A 14,812-nucleotide genomic window follows, 5' to 3' on the forward strand; every position below is an offset into this window, starting at 1 on the left:
TGTCGATGCTGCTTTTCGCCATCGCCCTTGAGCCACTGTTACACGGCTTGAGGAGCCCGCTCAAACAGATAACAATGAGGGGGAATGCTCTGACAAAATCTAGTGCTATGTCCGTCGGTAGAGGTCTTCCAGCAGAAAGTGTGGCTTCACTGCCATTAGTGGACAAGATCAAATGTTTGGCGATCACCCTCTTGCGTGATATACAGCGCACGATCTCATTTAACTCTAAAGGCCTGCTTCAAGCTATCCTCGCGAATGTTCGTGGGAAACTCGTGAGAGCAATGGACATGTTACGAAGTGTGGATTTTATTAACTCTCATCTAGGTTCACGACTGCCCCATTTAGCACAGATTTTACTGATGCCATAGGCAATGGCACACAGACTTCAGGCGGCGTTCGGCTACTTTGTAAGCGGGGATTTTATCCTCAAACTACGACACGCTGACACTTCCTCCTCGGGATGGCGTCCTCGGCCTTGTCAACGTCCAAGCGAGAGCAGCTGCCCTTTATGTAAGTACGATGGTTAAATCGAGGACCCGCCGCCGAACCGGATTATCGGGAAGCCTGATTGACTAACTGGTTCCTCCCTCTCGAGTGGCACCTGTTGCAGTAGCCCATATTTTTTCTTCGCTCTCACGTGTTAGGATCTTTTTCATCGAACACAGTTATGTCCATTCCGACTCGCCTAGTAGCAGAAACCCTAACGCACGTTATGTTTACCGCCTAATGTTGAGAAATCATACTAGGAATGTTGTGGAAAGTCGACATCCTACGATCGCATGGCCCGTGGTTTGGTGTTCTGTGCACCGTATCATCCTCGACACGAGCCCTCTTGCGACCTGGTATCTGGTCGTTAATGGAAAATACATGACACAACTTCGTCCACATGCCATAAAAATGACAGATTCGTCCTGTGTACTCTTTGTCACATGCTTGATACGATCGAAGATCGACCGATGTGTGGATCTTCTGCAGAGGTGAGGCAGCTGATTCAAAAGATGCTTGCCTTTCTTCTACGAACGGCTCCCCATGCCATTACACCGCAATCTCTTCTGTTCCCAGATGAGACATACTTCCCACTTACGAAGACCAACGCTGTGCTCTGGATAAAAGGCCTGTCGATCTCTTATTTGTTCCATGAAGGTAATAAGAGTGTTCTTGATTTTTGGACGTTCCTGCAAGATCGATTTACTGTTCTCGTGCACCGTCCGCGATACCGTCAGTACTGTGTCAACTTTTTGGGTAGTGCCTTCTTCGATCCCCCCTGCAAATGGGGTGTCCCAGGTATGAGAAGGTGATTTCAGTGAGATTGTGTAATTACATAACTCGATCCAATAGATCGGCAAATTCTTCACGGTAAATGATGCAGGGTATCCTACAACTGTTTTCGCTGTCATCATTTACTGTGAGAATTTCAACAGTTGTTGTTTCATCAATGTTTAAAATCTTGATATCGGCAAATGCAATATTCTTCCTTGATATCGGCAAATGCAATATTCTTCGTGAAGACGTGCATGTAACATGCCTGACAGCATTGGGATTCAGTGTGCGTCTACACACAAGTTGGCGGGACGCCGATGACATTATGTCTGTTCTGCCAGGAGGACGTTTCCTTTAAATTCTTTAATTCCCTTTTTATTTTGTTTATTATTGATGGTAATTACACATAGTAGTTTTTCGCCTATAAAAATAAATAAATTAATTAATTAATTACTTTGATACATGATTTGAAAACAAAAACGTGATAATCGAAAAAGTATCCTTATTTACATTTTCAAGAATTTTTTTTAATTTTCTGCAGGAGGCCGTCATTTATGAGATTTTTATTTTCTTTGTCAAATAAAAGATAGATAGAGAAGAAAAATTGCAAATTGGCGGATTGTTAGTGGGTCAAGTCCCACTAAACGTGAAAGATTTTTTCTTCACAGATTCACTTCTTTACAGGTTCTAATACGTTCTTCTTAATTTAATATAAGTATATACTATAATACCCGATGTTAAAGATAAGGTTGCTATATTTGAGGGATGGCTTAATCGACAGGACACCTTGAACTAATTGCAGTAACATATTTGCCCCTTTTTTAAGTTTTGTAATTCACACGGGGAGATTCTGCTAATGAGTAGGAACAGTGATCAAGTAACTGGCACTTTAGGGTTTTATTAAAAAGTGGGAATGATGAAATAATGTTTATCGTACATGGATAATTATTGTAAATTTGTATCGCGCTATTTTTAATGGAACTTATATAAGCGGACATGGTACTTTCCTTTTGCCTTATAACATTATCATGGACATTGAAGTTCTTTTTTATATCTAGTACAGACAGAGCAAGCTAGCATATGGGCAAGGCACGAAAGAAGGTTTTAATATAACTACTATAGCAATTTTACGCGCATTCCTTTCGTAAATAGTGTGATTTGCGAGCCAGGTACAGCGGACTACTACTGCTGGAATGCGTTGCGAATGAGTATATCACCTTGAGGCCCACGTATCGTGTAGACGAGTCGCATCGTTTCTGAGCATTTAGCAACACATTGAACACAGCACGCTCAAAGTTCTCATTCGAGAGCACGGTCCGTGTGCCGACGGCTCTACCAAGCCCACGCTCACTCTACCCATCGTGGGCGTAATTCCATCGCCGCTGCCGCCGCCCACTAACAACTTGTCGCCCACCTGCGTCGCACACCGACGCTGCCGGTGCTTTGGGTGGAGCGTGGCAGGGCGCGCTGCCTTGACACCACGCTGCATACCGGCAGTGATGTCCACTTAGCGGATGCTGCTGTTGCTTCTGACAAGCTGAGTGGCCCACATGCCGCCGCGCCGCCCAAGTTTTCCACCGGGCAGCTCCCTGCTGCCGTGTCCGTTAAGCCTACTTTCCATGACGGCATTGGGTTGCGCCACTCGTTGCGTGGAAAGAGTTGCACGCAAATGGTTTCATATTTGACTGTAGAGACGGCGAAAACAATATACACTTCAGTTTCGTCGTTTTGGGGGTTCCTGAGTCGTTTCTAAAATGAAAGTTTTGACAGCTGCACGTCGCTCAAGTTTTGACAGAGCTAAAGCTTGTTGCGTGGAATCGCTGCATAAGAAAAAAATAAGAAACGTTTCGATTCGTGACTGCTTGAAGAGAAAACGTCAGCTCGGCTGCTCAGCATCCTTGCTGAACTAATTTGTAATGTAAGCCCCAAGAATTTCTTTTAATTATCTTAGAATATCACCACAACTGTTCACGTTTCTTCTAAATAGAATTAATTATGCGATAAGGAATAAAGATGCTGTAATGCATGAAGCACTGTCACCAGAACTGAAATTACATATCACATTGCGTGCATTACAATCGAGAAAACTCGGCATGGTATAAGATGCGAATTTAGTTGGTGATGACGCTTTTTCATTAACGTTATTAACATTAACAGTGGTAATTTTTAACGTCAACAGCAGTAATTATTCGAAGCAGGCCGCATTAAGAAGAGAATTGTTTGCGAACTACACTCTTGAAGACAGGTCTGTACAGTGGCAATATTTCAAAATTTAAACATATGTGAATGGGGAGCACTGCAGCGACGTTTTGAATAGATGAATATTGCATAAAGAATGCAGCTTCTCGATTTGTGTATCCTGTCAACAATACTCCTTAAAAAAAGCAGTCGGCCAACTCGAACGATGGGAATTTAGTCTTGTAGACGAGAGCATTTCCACAGTTAGAATTACATTTTCTTGTATTTTTCTTAACCCTCCGTTGCTCGCTCGGATGACACTCGCCATCCACATGACTTTCCCGCTCAATTTTGTCTGACAGGGCAGGACTGAGTTCGCGCCGTTTTCAGTACCTTTCTGTTAACTCTCCGGCTGTTAGCTCCAATCATTGTTGGCTTTCACTTACGAAAGATACAATGTTTATGAAACATTATTATAGTCTGGAGGACACTTGTCATCCGCGTAAGCTCAGCTGCCACAATCTGAAACAAAGTATTACTTTATTGCTATCCTAGATTCAATCGATCTTTCATGTGCGTAAATTTAGACGTGTTGAAACTGATTGCAGTTACCTTCCATGTAACCTAGTATTCTCTTCATTTTTAAATTTCGAAACAAATGTTGAGGGCAAGAAACTTCGGACAGTGTTTAGCAGAGATCCTAAGGTATGGTTCGAATGGTTGAATGAGCTGAGTGATGAGGATGGTCACAGTGATAGCGCTGACTCAGAGACTGAGGATTGTGTTCATGAAAGCGGTCATGATTTAGGAACAGAACAAGAAGTGTCAGAAAATGATGAATATGAATCACAGGAAGAAGTAACTCAAGAGGATGTTTTTCTGGGAAAGATGGAATAACTAAACGGAGGAAAAATAAATATCCTATCAGTGTTATAAGCAGATCTTGTAATTTTATTACGCATATGCCTGGACCAAAAAATCAAGCTCATATAAAAAAAGATAGAAATAGAAAGTCTGAATTTGTTCTTGGATTAAAAGATAATAAGCATTATCGCAACATGCACTAATACACTCCTGGAAATTGAAATAAGAACACCGTGAATTCATTGTCCCAGGAAGGGGAAACTTTATTGACACATTCCTGGGGTCAGATACATCACATGATCACACTGACAGAACCACAGGCACATCGACACAGGCAACAGAGCATGCACAATGTCGGCACTAGTACAGTGTATATCCACCTTTCGCAGCAATGCAGGCTGCTATTCTCCCATGGAGACGATCGTACAGATGCTGGATGTAGTCCTGTGGAACGGCTTGCCATGCCATTTCCACCTGGCACCTCAGTTGGACCAGCGTTCGTGCTGGACGTGCAGACCGCGTGAGACGACGCTTCATCCAGTCCCAAACATGCTCAATGGGGGACAGATCCGGAGATCTTGCTGGCCTGGGTAGTTGACTTACACCTTCTAGAGCACGTTGGGTGGCACGGGATACATGCGGACGTGCATTGTCCTGTTGGAACAGCAAGTTCCCTTGCCGGTCTAGGAATGGTAGAACGATGGGTTCGATGACGGTTTGGATGTACCGTGCACTATTCAGTGTCCCCTCGACGATCACCAGTGGTGTACGGCCAGTGTAGGAGATCGCTCCCCACACCATGATGCCGGGTGTTGGCCCTGTGTGCCTCGGTCGTATGCAGTCCTGATTGTGGCGCTCACCTGCACGGCGCCAAACACGCATACGACCATCATTGGCACCAAGGCAGAAGCGACTCTCATCGCTGAAGACGACACGTCTCCATTCGTCCCTCCATTCACGCCTGTCGCGACACCACTGGAGGCGGGCTGCACGATGTTGGGGCGTGAGCGGAAGACGGCCTAACGGTGTGCGGGACCGTAGCCCAGCTTTACGGAGACGGTTGCGAATGGTCCTCGCCGATACCCCAGGAGCAACAGTGTCCCTAATTTGCTGGGAAGTGGCGGTGCGATCTCCTACGGCACTGCGTAGGATCCTACGGTCTTGGCGTGCATCCGTGCGTCGCTGCGGTCCGGTCCCAGGTCGACGGGCACGTGCACCTTCCGCCGACCACTGGCGACAACATCGATGTACTGTGGAGACCTCACGCCCCACGTGTTGAGCAATTCGGCGGTACGTCCACCCGGCCTCCCGCATGCCCACTATACGCCCTCGCTCAAAGTCCGTCAACTGCACATACGGTTCACGTCCACGCTGTCGCGGCATGCTACCAGTGTTAAAGACTGCGATGGAGCTCCGTATGCCACGGCAAACTGGCTGACACTGACGGCGGCGGTGCACAAATGCTGCGCAGCTAGCGCCATTCGACGGCCAACCCCGCGGTTCCTGGTGTGTCCGCTGTGCCGTGCGTGTGATCATTGCTTGTACAGCCCTCTCGCAGTGTCCGGAGCAAGTATGGTGGGTCTGACACACCGGTGTCAATGTGTTCTTTTTTCCATTTCCAGGAGTGTATATACATCAATTAAGTTGGTGGTAACTTCTCTAGCGAAAGGGACGCTAAAGAAACAGATGCGATAGAGATCAGAGCTTTCATTTTTTTGTTATATCTATGTGGATCTGTGAGATGTTCTGGGAACAGTATATAGAAATTGTGGGATAACTCAAAGGGAAACGGACTTCAATCATGTTATTTATGCATAAGTGAAAACCGATTCGGGTTTCTGTTGAGATGTCTTAGGTTTGATAATATCAGTGATAGAGGTGTTCGCAGAGAGACTGGCGAGTTGCCTCCAATCAGAGAGGTACTTGCACTATTCACGAACAATTGCCAATAATATTTTTCACCTAGTGAATATCTTAGTGTTGACGAACAGCTTTTGGCAGTTAGAGAAAACTACCCGTTCAGGCAATACACTCCTAGCAAACCAGCAAAGTATGTGTTAAATGTGTTTGCTTTGGTTGATGTAAAAACAGCTTATACTTTAAATTCAGAACCGTACGTCGGTAAGCAACAAAAGGGACTATGTAATGCCAGAAATTCAGCTGAAGATATTGTTCTTCGAATAGTCAAACTGTTTCAAACGTTAGAATATATTGTACTGTGTACAAATATGAAATGTATTAGATTTAATAAAAAAAATCATAAAACCGGTCACAAAGACCGTTCAAAGTATACAAATAGACCGCTTGCTTTGTGGATGACACCAGTCATCCGCGTTAGTGACGATGTCAGGAATTTTCGAGCTAGAAACGGAGGGTTAATTCAGTTGTATATGTGCTTCTAATTCGATAAATTTTGCCCTGCAGCTCACACATTGTCAAACTATTTGCGTTCCGATCGCATGTGAAGGTCTCAGGAGCAGCAATATATTGTTTATTTTTGTAATCAGCATCACTGAAATCCCACAAACACCTATGCAAAGCATAGATAGCCAAAAGGCGAATATTATTCTCCGTTTCTCACTGCACTTTTCAGGTCGTCTACGCTCTACGAACACAAATAACCTCAAAAATCACGCAACTAGTATCGCCAAAGCTGGAACACGCCGAAAGTGTTTAGTTTCATCGACGAGTTACTCAAACGCGCGGTGTGCATGCGCAGTGGACGGTAGCGCAGTTGCCGGCAACCTAGTGTCGTCGTGTAAACTTGGCTTTAGGGTTCTGGCCTCAACGTCTGGAGCCGCTACTTTCGCCATCTTTGCCGCCAGCCGCTTCCGCCGCCCACGGCGCTGCTTATACGGGCACCGCGCCGCGTGTGTGTACTGCCCTCAGCCGCCGTCCTGCCCCGTCGTCGCCGCCACACTCCACCAGTCGCGACACCACAAGTTTAGGTGTAGCTATGTACTACGGCACTGCAGCCATTTTTCAAAGTAGAAAGTAGGGATGGACTCTCAGGTCACTAAGGTATACCTTTTAAATCAAAAACTGGCTTTTAGAGGTCAGTTTTACATTACACGCTGCTACTTTCTCTCCTACTGCCTGTAAGGTAAAAATGTCGAGTCAAAACTATTTTGATAGATAGTCATAGCACGTTTTATGACAGTCGCAAACATGTTTAGAGAGAAAATTTTCCTGGCCATTGCGAAACTATGCTGTGTTTATTGCCCCATTAGTTCTAATGGTTCAGATGGCTCTGAGCACTATCGGACTTAATATCTGAGGTCATCAGTTCCCATCACACGCATCCATGCCCGAGGCAGGATTCGAACCTGCAACCGTAGCAGTCGCGAGGTTCCAGACTGATGTGCCTAGAACCGCTCGGCCACACCGGCCGGCGCCCCATTAGTGCTGCTGCTGGTACACGTTTCTTACGCTCGTTGCTTAGAAGTACATTTTCTAGAGTTAAACTTTGCATCTTACGCAGTTATGGCCATTTGTTTGTAATTGTCTACTTAGAAAACGGTGTGAACTTTAAATTTTTCTGAGTATACTTACTGTGAGGTACGTTGAGCGAGCAGCTCTTCCTAGGTAAGGACTTTAGATGTACGTTGGTCGGATAGTTAATGCCTGTGTAATTTAGACACATACTTCCGTTGGACATGTATCCTTCAGTGGATTTCTTTCCTTTTTTTTAAACTCTGTTGTAGTTGAAGCATTTCATGCTTACTTGCTGCGCTTAAAAGTTTCTATAGCTGTAATTTTGAGAGTTATCGATTAACCCGCAGTTTTGGCAGCTAGCAAAATGTGGTAACCACACAGTTTCCCAGCCGCTTATGGCATTTTCTTCCGTTTCGCTTTTGTGCCATAATTCATTCTATTTCCTTCATCTTTGCTAAGAGAATCGGTTTTGTGACCTCTGATGAAAGTAGGTTCCTACGCCTCAATCCACACATGTGAGAACATTGAGGACCAAACAGACCTCTTATGTTTGAAAACCGCGTCTGCAGGTTTGCTGAAATAATAGGTTCCTAAATCGTTCTACTTTAATGGGAGGCCTTCTAAGAAAACTAGTAGATCATTAGATTCTTGCCATCGTTGTATTGCCTATCAGATTACTAGTAAGACTGGCCGACTTCAGGCCCCAGTCAGCATTTATATTTCCGAAATGGTTGGCCAGCTGTTTGACATGGCGGATTGCAGAACTAAAGGAATAAACATGTTCGTCTCCTCTATCTATTCTTTCTGATCTCTCTACATTTTTCTCTCCTCTTGAACTCTTTCTCTTTCCATACATTTTGTCTTTCATAAATGGTAGTTACTTAACTGATTAACTCAGTGCACGAAGTCATGATGTATTATGTGACATACCGTACTAAGTATTATATGTGAATCATGGAGGATTGATCTGTTGTACCCCTGTAAATTCAAAAGTGAGGGATGACTTTCGGCTGCAGTCACCCTGACGAGACCGAATTTTTGTTGATGTGACGATATGCACTAGGCTGTTTTTATTAAGGTTCGTTTTGGGCAGGCAAGAGGTCCTGCGGTTAAAGTAGTTGAAGGTAATTATGTGCAAGCAAAAGTTCGAAAGCTCCTCTACCAGTTATTTAAAGCGATAGTGTTTCTGTTGTGCAGATAATGTTGTTGGAGGAATCTGACGAACATGCAATGAATTCTAACGAAGTTAAATCATGATGCTACCTGTAGGAGTGAGACTGATTGAGTGATTATAAATGGTCTATTTTATCCGGTAGTCTCTTGAGATCAGAGTAGAACCATTAGCCATCTTCATTTTACCATAGCGAGTATACAGTTGACGCAAAATTGTGTTTTTAGAGTCGTTTAAGTTTCAGTTTCTGCCATCTGTGAATGCTTGCTGTAAGCAGAGACCGCATTGTGCTAAAACGTGGATCGGCACGGCTGTCGCTAGCGATAGGTCAGGCATGTTGGCTTCCAGTTCTGTTTCCCTTCTCCGTCTTGTCTGCCATAATTAAGTCTAGTTTTTATTTTGTATAAGTTCTGAATGATCACAAACGTAATGAACTTTGTGAAAAATTGCACCATCACCTTTTGACTGATCCTTTGTCTAATGCCTGCATTTTAAGTTACAATATCTCTTTAAGAATTTACTTGGGTCCATGTAATTGACTATCAGAAATTCGATAAGTCAAAGTGATTGTAAGTAAATGTTAGTAGTGAGAAGGATGGCGCAAGTGTTTACCTATTTGTATTATGTGGAGAGTTTAAATATTTCTGAAGGTTTTGAAGTAGTTAAGGGTACCTTGTCTCATTTGCTCTAAAGGTCTTTGTCATTTGATGATATCCGACAATTTGCGTTATTCAGATCTGTCGTAGAATTGATATGAACTCTATTTCCCTTGCAGATCTAATTTTTTGATAAGGATTTGTTTTCTCTTTTGAAAGCTCTGCTTTGTTGATTATTTCGTATTGTTGTCAAAGCTACAATGTGCAGCCTCTCTTTGTGTCGTATATTGCCTTGGGCCTGGATGTGTGTGATGTTCTTAGGTTAGTTAGGTTTAAGTAGTTCTAAGGCCAGGGGAATGGTGACCTCAGATGTTAGCTCCCATAGTTCAAAAATGGTTCAAATGGGTCTGAGCACTAGGGGACTTAACATCTGAGGTCATCAGTCCCCTAGAACGTAGAACTACTTAAACCTAACTAACCTAGGGACATCACACACATCCATGCCCAAAGCAGGATTCGAACATGCGACCGTAGCAGTCTCGCGATTCCGGAATGAAGCGCCTAGAACAGCTCGGCCAACGCGGCCGGATAGCTCCCATAATGCTTAGAACCACTTTTTAAGCGTTACACCGACTGTACACTAGCTGTTCTCCAAAAGACGTCCTCTTCAAAGCCCGTTCGGTCAGCTTTAGCACGTGGCTATGCCGTCTTACCCTCCCTGTCTCTCTCCCTCTCCTGCTCTCTCCCTCTCACCCTCCTTGCTTCCTCTTCATGTGCTTTGCCTGCTGTCCTTCCCCGCCGACCGCTTCAGTAATACTGCGACACAATATGTTAGACCTACAAAACCTACACGCTGCAAACGGAAGTGACGTAGAAGTAGTAGTAGTAGTAGGAGGAGCTTTATTCATCCGTAGATCTCTTTTACAACATGTCAAAGTAATTACAAATGTAGAACAATTTAAAATAAGCTAATTTGTATACACATATATTTACTTCAAGTTAGAGACAATCATTAGATTTACTCCTGGTATACAATACTTTTTTTACAAATACCTTATTAAATAATGTAATGCCACATAGTTCTCTCATATCTCACTATCAGTCACTGCAACCACTATACACACATTATAATAAGCATAACTTCGTAGACAGTAACACAGGGTGTACATAAAGTGCGGGAACACTTTCAATTACTTATTGCACAAGAACTAAAGAGTGTACAGGTGTCATACTTCTTGCAGTTTGAAGAGAAACTCTGAAAGCTTTTTTTTTTCACAAACGTTCGATATGCGAACCATGAGTGACCCGGTAGACGTCAATACGGTAATCTAATTCTTGCCATACCCGTCCTAGCATGGGAGCGTCGGCTGTGGCAGTCGCTTCCCGTACTCTTTCCTGGAGCTCTGCTACATTACGTGATAGAGGCGGTACACACACCAGATCTTTAACGTGTCCCCACAGAAAAAAGTAACACGGAGTGAGATCTCGTGATTGGGGAGGACATTTCATGAAAGGGCTGCCCTCTTTTGTAGCGCGGCCGACCTATCGATGCGGCAGCTCCGTGTTCAGGTACCCACGAACTTCACCATGAAAATGTGGTGAAGCTCCATCCTGCTGAAAGATGAACGGAGAGTCCAACTGCATTTGAGGCATCAGCCATTGATGCAACATGTCCATGCAGGAATAATCAGTGACAGTACTCTCGGCGAAGAAGACGTGACAAGTCATAAAAAACATAAAGCCTTGGGGAATCACGCTCAAAGTGAATGCTTTCGTGAGGATGCTTTGTATCCCAGATTCGACAATTATCCCTGTTCATTTTCCTATTAGTGCGAAATGTGGCTTCGTCGCAAAAAATTAAGCTATCAACAATCCCATCCCCATCCTCATTGAATTATTGCCACTGCGAACAAAACTCCAAACGCTTAACTTTGTGGTCGTCGTTGAACTTCTGCAGTAGCTCCAGTCTGAATGGTTACATGGACAGCTTCTGTCACAGGACTTTCCACACTGTCATTGGAGCCATTTCGAGTTCGAGGGATGCACTACGCACCGATTTCTTTTGACTCCTCATGGATGTCTCTCGTTCGCGCTCCACATTCACTTCACTCGCACTGTGACGTCCGCGTCTCTTTGCAGGACACAAGCAACCAGTCGTAACGAATTTGTCGTGCCAGTGGTAAATGGCCTTCCTTGTTGGTGAGTTCTTACCGTACTTGATTCTAAACGTCTACTCAACAGCTGTAGCACACTTGTTTGCCGAACTCCAACACACAAAAAACTCGTTCCGCACCTGAACTCGCCATGTTTGCGACTAGCGCTGACTATCGGCAAATTACCAAACTACGCTGTGGTGGTATACATGAAAAAAAATTGTCAGGGTTCTCTCCAAAATGACATACATAGTGTATCTGTAAAATGTTTGGTTCCTGTGAAATAGATTATTGAAATTGTTCCCAGACTTTATGTACAGCCTATATATGAGAGCAGCGACAGCCCACGGGATTTCAGTATTTTGGAGCAGCTCAAATCTGATAACGTAAAGCATGGGACTAACAAAGTGTTTCAGTTAGTATGAGATGCAAATGTAGACGTATCAGAGGATATGGAAGATATTTGACTTTGGGAGGACAAAGACGGAAACAGCAGTCCAGGCATCCAGGTTGTGCATAGTAATGATGTTAACGTGCAGGTTTGGTAATAATTTGCAGTAATTACCAGTGCTGACGCTAATAAATCAATTTTGGGATGCGTTACGTTGTATGGTTCTATGCAGGAGATCCGTGCATTAATCCTCTTTTGTAACAGAGTTATCGCTCACGTTACCTTTAAATTTCTGATCACTTCTAAGCTGTTTAAACGTAGTTTTTCTACGGCAAATGTGCAGAGAGAGCTTAACCTATCATTTGTCACTGAACTGAGAAGACAATATTTATTCTTTTAAGGGTGTTCATGCTTCTTTCAGAAGAGGCTGTAGTGACAGGGAATTAATAATCAGTTGGATCAGCTTTGTTACTTCATTATAAATATTCTGAATATCATTGTTCAAAGTGAATTTCGGAAGGTCACCAGGCGGTAAACATTTCTATTTTTAAATGTAAGCGTTTCGTAACTCATTTTCTAGAAGTTTTTCTTAATGCAAGCTCTTCCTTGCCCACGGAACAAACAATATCACTAAGTCTATCAATTATGAATCTATTTTGTTCCACAATCATATTATGTTGTAAGGCTAGAAGTGGAGAAGGAAGCACTCGAAACCAGGGGAACATTAATTGACCGTGGACAGCAATAAGTCGGCTGGAATAGGTTGTTTAACACGGATGACCACCAGATGTCGAGTAATAAATTTATATATGTCGGATCACAAGCCCACGTATGACATTAAAGTTGTCAGCAACTATATTATACATTTTTGCAAAGTCTCCGGGCAAGTGACTGCGATAAGCTTTACATCCTCCTTAGTTGAAGAGCCTTGTATTGCCGGCTGGGGAACTGTGATGTATAATTACACAATGGATCGCGTGTTTGACCGTGTACTAGACTGTTTAAGTGTTTTAAACAACAACAAACTGCATTTACGGTATGCTTCTCTGTACTCTCTACCAATCACAACCATACAGTGTCAGTTGCCTCTTTGTTTTTAACAACATTCTGCTGTATGTATACTGAAATAATAGAAATAAGTGCAAGTTAAATTCGTTCCTAGAAAAGAACTGTCCTGGATATGCGTTAAAGCGGATGAAAAGTAGGTGGAGTAATCGGCTGAGAGGCGTTGGAACGTGGAAGGTTTTAATGGTAGACTGGTAATGCATTATCGAGAAACGGAGATGTTGTGGCACGTCATTTATTTCATATTTAATGATTTTTTCCAATTGTTCACTCAGGTTGTATAAATTGTGTGGAATAACCAGCGTTCGACACGTGTGCAATTCGTGTTCTGTGTGTGACTTAGAGCGTTATCTGCCTGCAATCATTAACAGCAAATCTCCCCAAACCACAGCCAGCTGAGGACTTCCAATGCATATGTGATGTATTATGTCCACCGAATAGATGGAAAACTTATTTCAGAATCATCCTCTAGATAAGCAAGGAAATATGCAAAGTACTTGATTTCCATGCAACAGCTTGTACTTAATCCGAGGCACTATTTTTACAACTGCAGTGATGCCAAGTCAGTGACAGGGGTTTGTAAGGTACCGCAATCCCAGTGTGTTCAATTGATTGACACATGTTATGCGTGAAGATACTGTGTTGTTATCACGGAGTTAGTGCTGATTAGTGTGTAATTTGACATGGCAAACACGACTGCGATGCCCTTGCCTGTAACCAGTATGCAGGTCCAGCAATGACTCAACCTGTTTGTTGCGTGAGAAGATTCTACATGACTTGCGTTTATGCAGTACGAGTATCCTCCCCCCACGTAAATTAATATCTCGACTGCTTATAATTCTCAAGATTTATAATTATAAAGTATTTCAGGTCAAGGTGCAGCTTATATTTAAGAGGAGGTGAGTTACAATAGATTTTTGTTTATAACGGATTTGATAGTGAAATACTATTAATGAAGGTGGATTTGATAGTAATTTAATTTATTTAATTTAACTGATATTGGCTCTGAGGTGTGTACACATCGCCCGTCACTCTCATTATTGATTATTCTATTTTATTGTTTTAATTTAGCTTCAATTTAGATGAGATAAGTCGTAACATAGTAGATGTACTGGAAGGTGTATCTAGGAAGAGTTTCAAGATATAACTTATTAGTAAAGTGTTTCATTTACACTAAAAATTTTCTGTGCAAATCAGGATATCTTGATTATTAAATTTATTGTATTTATTTTTTGTTTATTTGATTATTTAATAAGAATAATTTTGTTGAATTTTGTCTTAGTATATTTTGTAGAATTGATTTTTTAGACTATAGTTTATTGGTAATGTAATTGTTTTATGAAATATTATTTTGAATTTTTAAAAGTAGATTTTATTTGTTGTACCTTTTGTATCAGGGTTTATCAAAATTTTAGTATTTACTTACTTATCTCGATTTGGGTTGATTTATGAATAATTTATAGTTAATGTATCATAATTATTATTAAATTATTTATAGAAATGAGATGTTAATCGTTTCCCAAGATATCTAGTTTCTTAAGAAAAAATTTAATTTTTTGAAGTTAATTGTTTTTATTTAATTTTTTAGGTATAAATATTAACTTATTTATTCTTTAAGGGATAAGCTTTGGAGTTAATAACCTATAATTTGTTTTATTAAAATATAATAGTAAGCTTTAAACCAGCTATCTTTAAGATT

The sequence above is a fragment of the Schistocerca nitens genome, chromosome 8 (genome assembly GCF_023898315.1).
Source record: "Schistocerca nitens isolate TAMUIC-IGC-003100 chromosome 8, iqSchNite1.1, whole genome shotgun sequence".
Lineage (NCBI taxonomy): Eukaryota > Metazoa > Arthropoda > Insecta > Orthoptera > Acrididae > Schistocerca > Schistocerca nitens.